Here is a 5,000-nt window from a genome sequence, read left to right on the forward strand (position 1 = left end):
GAAAGAAAGAAAGAAAGAAAAAGAAAGAAAGAAAAGAAAAGAAACAACACATGAGAACATAATTTTACACTTGTCTGACGAAATAGCCACGCCTTCCCTTTTATTCCAAATGTTATGACACGGGAGTCGTTTTTCAGTTTGAACGCTTCCGTCTGACAGCTAAACTGCTGAATTGATGGCACACCGATGATTAAAATGTGTGTGTGTGTGTGTGTGTGTGTGTGTGTGTGTGTGTGTGTGTGTGTGTGTGTGTGTGTGTGTGTGTGTGTGTGTGTGTGTGTGTGTGTGTGTGTGTGTGTGTGTGTGTGTGTGTTGTGAATGGGAGGATGAAAAATTGGTGTGTGTGTGTGTGTGTGTGTGTGTGTGTGTGTGTGTGTGTGTGTGTGTGTGTGTGTGTTGTGAATGGGAGGATGGAAAATTGGTGTGTGTGTGTGTGTGTGTGTGTGTGTGTGTGTGTGTGTGCGTGAGCGTGTGTGTGTGTGTGTGTTGTTGTTGTTGTTTTTGTGCGTGTCTGTTTGTGTGTGTGTGTGTGTGTGTGTGTGTGTGTGTGTGTGTGTGTGTGTGTGTGTGTGTGTGTGTGTGTGTGTGGAAAGTGCAGTGTAGTGCAGTGCAGTGCAGTGCAGTGTAGTGTAGTGTAGTGTTTCGTAGTGTAGTGTAGTGTATCGTAGTGTTGTATACGTGCGTGCTTGCGCGCGTGTGCTCGTGCATGTCTAATGTGTATGAGAGAGAGCGCGCGTGTGTGCGTGCGTGCGTGCGTGCGTTTGTACGTGGGAGCGTGTACTTGCATGCGTTGTAGTTGTTGTTTTTTTCTCCTGTGCCTGCGTGTCTGTGCGCGAGCGCGCGTGTGTGTATGTGACATCCACAATGCGCAGTTGACATTATTACTCAAGTTTAGCCCCATAATGCCATTTCACAAAATGTGTTGATGCGCTGGATACACACGGGGGCGGTAGTTTCCCGGTATCATATCACTCGTATGATTTCATAACGCGGAATTCAGACGGCAGGTTGAGCGCTTTAGTTTTGACGGGCAAGTTTGTTGTCCGGCCATTTACACTGGGTGGGGGGGGGGGGGGGGGGGGGGGGGGGGTGGGGGGGGGGGGAAAGAAGAAGTTAATTCAATAGACAGTAGTAACCCTTTTGAATGCCGTAGCAGCGGCAGACAGGACAGATAAAATCAACTCTGTCTGTCTGTCTGTCTGTCTCTCTCTCTGTTGCACCCTTGCACTCTCTCTCTCTCTCCCTCTGTCTCTCCTCTCTCTGTGTGTCTCTTTCTCTCCCTTTGTCTTCTCCTCCCCCCCCACCCCTCTCTCTCTCTCTCTCTCTTGTCTTTATAAAACATAATACGTAGAAGTTATATCCCGTCCATGTCATAATTTGAACATCACCCCATTAAAAAGAAAAAGACCCCCCCCCCCAAAAAAAAAAAAAAAAGTATATAATTATTCTCCATTGAAAATGGAAAAGGAAAAAAATACTGTGAAGTATGGCATCATCAGTTCAGTTCAGTTCAATTCAGTTCAATTCTGTTTCTACTACCACTACTACTACTACTACTGCTGCTACTACTAGCATTAGATAAATGAATAAACAAATAGATAAGTTTCAAATAAAATACTGCTACTACTACTACTACTACTGCTACTAGCAATAAACAAAACAATAAATAAATAGATAAGTTTCAAAGAAAATATTGCTACTACTACTACTACTGCTGCTAATAACAATAGATAAATGAATAAATAAATAAATAGATAAAGTTTCAAAGGAAATAAATGAATAATTGTTCTGAAAAATCAATCACGAAGTACCCACATATGTGCACCTCTTCAGTGTCTCAACGTTTATTGCGCACGCTGCATGCACACACCATGAAGAGAAACCATAATATTATTCATGTAATTATGCACTGTGTAGTCTTGGAGATTTTGATACTTCGTAACACAAGATTTCGAAATTATGTGAGCCTTCCAAGCTATTAATATATCCTTGCTAAAAAGAGAGCGCGTCGATACACTGAGAGTACCCCCCCCCCCCCCCCCCCCCCCCCCCCCCCCGCTGCGTGCAGTTTTATTTGTTTTTTCCTATCGAAGTGGGTTTTCTAAAGAATTTTGCTAGGGACAAACCTTTTGTTGCCGTGGGTTCTTTTACGTGCGCTAAATAAATACACGCTGCACTCGGGACCTTGGTATATCGTCTCATCCGACTGACTAGCGTGTCCAGACCACCACTCAAGTTCTAGTGGAGGGGGAGAAAATACCGGCTACTGAGCACGTGATTCGAACCAGTGCGCTCAGATTCTCTCGCTTCCTGGGCGGACGCGTTTCCTCTACGTCATCACTCCACACGGCCATTAGGGTAGTGATTTCATTTCCAAGGTCAGAAGTTGCAGCCTTTAACAGAATCGTAAAAACTGCCACCAAGATTACCGGGGCTGATCTACCTTCTCTAGAAGACATATATTATAAGCGGCTACTCAAAAAAGCAAAATCCATCAGCCAGGACGAATCACATCCAGCTTTTGGGATTTTCGAGATGCTTCCCTCTGGTCGACGGTAAAAAAGTATAAGAACGAAAACCAATCGCTTCGCCAATAGCTTTTTCCCCAAAGCAGTCAATGCCCTGTCTCTCGAACAAATCCAGTATGATAAATAGAATTGTGCAATCAACAACCATCTACCTGAAGATCTAGTCATCAGCCCCATATGCAGCTTCTGTTCAAACGTGTGTGTGTGTGTGTGTGTGTGTGTGTGTGTGTGTGTGTGTGTGTGTGTGTGTGTGAGTATGTGTGTGTGTGTGTGTGTGTGTGTGTGTGTGTGTGTGTGTGTGTGTGTGTGTGTGTGCATTGTGTGCATGTGTGAGTATGCACAAGTTTTTTTATATTGATATGCACTTGCATGTATCCTAATTTCTATTGTATCTGTGTTTGTGCATGATTTTCGAGTTATGTTCGTATCTTGTTATGTACTATCCCCTCCCATTATTCCTTGTGACCCCGGATAGAGTATATCCGATGGAGTACATCCGACCTAATGTCTAATTGGGCTGTCTGCTTGGACCAGGCAGCGTCGCCTGTGACTGTAGAGACCGGTGCGAGAGAGACGGTCTCTGTCGCAGCGGTCACATGTGTAAACTGATGCTGGTCTGTTGGCTGCCGTCCCTTTTCTGCGAGCCCGGTTCACTTGGTAATAAAGACATATTCTGTTCTATTCTATTTCAGATTCACTGTGTCGAGCGACTGGCATAGGAAGGTCCTACATAACCCACCTCAGATGGGGTTTCCAATACGCGTCCTCCTACTCGTCAATCAGCCAGACTTTAACCACTCGGCCACGGTGGCTGGTCTGAAGTCCAAACAGCCGAGATAACTCTGCACACACAGATGTTTTGTTCACATTAGTCTGCGTTCCTTTTTTTTTTATTTTTTTTTTTTTTTTTTTAAGCAAAACAATACATACATACATAAACAAATAAATAAAACGAGATCAAAGTCTTGTAACTTTCCCCCAAAAGGGGTATACAGCATCCTTCTTTAACTGAAGAATTTGTTGTTGTTGTTGTTGTTCATGAATTTGTAATGATGACCGATTTATTGCAAACGCACTTCTGCATCACGTTTTGATAACTGCAGATATAACTGTACGCATTTTTTTATTTTATTTTATTTTTTTTGTGTGTGTGTGTGAAACTTTGAAAGACGCATAATTGATTTTAAACGTTTAAAAAAAAATTATGTCCCCCTCTTCCCTCACCCCCTTACCCTATACACCCCCAGGCCCCCTCTTCCCTCACCCCTTTACCCTATACACCCCCAGCCCCCCTCTTCCCTGACCCCCTTACCCTATACACCCCCAGGCCCCCTCTTCCCTCACCCCTTTACCCTATACACCCCCAGCCCCCCTCTTCCCTGACCCCCTTACCCTATACACCCCCAGCCCCCCTCACCCCTTACCCTATACACCCCCCAGCCCCCCTCTTCCCTGACCCCCTTACCCTATACACCCCCAGCCCCCCTCACCCCTTACCCTATACACCCCAGCCCCTCTCTTCCTCACCCCCTTACCCTATACACCCCACAGCCCCCCTCTTCCTTCACCCCTTAACCTATATACCCCCAGCCCCCCTCTTCCCTCACCCCCTTACCCTATACATCCCCAGCCCCCCTCTTCCCTCACCCCCTTACCCTATACACCCCCTCACCCCCCTCTTCCCTCACCCCTTACCCTATACACCCCCCAGCCCCCCTCTTCCCTCACCCCCTTACCCTATACACCCCTAGTCCCCCTCTTCCCTCACCCCCTTACCTTATACACCCCCAGCCCCCCTCTTCCCTCACCCCCTTACCCTATACACCTCCAGCCCCCCTCTTCCCTCACCCCCTTACCCTATACACCCCCAGCCCCTCTCTTCCCTCACCCCCTTACCCTATACACCCCCCAGCCCCCCTCTTCCCTCATCCCCTTACCCTATACACCCCCCAGCCCCTCTCTTCCCTCACCCCCTTACTCTATACACCCCCCAGCCCCTCTCTTCCCTCACCCCCTTACCCTATACACCCCCCAGCCCCCCTCTTCCTTCACCCCCTTACCCTATACACCCCCCAGCCCGCCTCTTCCCTCACCCCCTTACCCTATACACCCCCAGCCCCCCTCTTCCCTCACCCCCTTACCCTATACACCCCCCAGCCCCCCTCTTCCCTCACCCCCTTACCCTATACACCCCCAGCCCCCCTCTTCCCTCACCCCCTTACCCTATACACCCCTAGTCCCCCTCTTCCCTCACCCCCTTACCCTATACACCACCCAGCCCCCCCTCTTCCCTCACCCCCTTTCCCTATACACCCCCAGGCCCCCTCTTCCTTCACCCCCTTACCTTATACACCCCTAGTTCCCCTCTTCCCTCACTCCCTTACCCTATACACCCCCCAGCCCCCCTCTTCCCTCATCCCCTTACCCTATACACCCCCCAGCCCCTCTCTTCCCTCACCCCCTTACCCTATA

General features: G+C 48.2%; 1 long non-coding RNA gene across 1 annotated transcript in view; it reads right to left on the reverse strand.

The window, feature by feature from the left end:
• The window catches only part of LOC143294869 (uncharacterized), a 106,033-nt gene that overhangs the window by 21,868 nt on the left and 79,165 nt on the right, over window positions 1–5,000 (reverse strand). The window contains exon 2 of the long non-coding RNA XR_013056950.1: window positions 3,268–3,370. This is a non-coding gene — a long non-coding RNA (uncharacterized LOC143294869). The remainder of the gene's footprint in view (window positions 1–3,267; window positions 3,371–5,000) is intronic.

The sequence above is a fragment of the Babylonia areolata genome, chromosome 20 (assembly GCF_041734735.1).
Source record: "Babylonia areolata isolate BAREFJ2019XMU chromosome 20, ASM4173473v1, whole genome shotgun sequence".
Taxonomy (NCBI): Eukaryota; Metazoa; Mollusca; class Gastropoda; order Neogastropoda; family Buccinidae; genus Babylonia; species Babylonia areolata.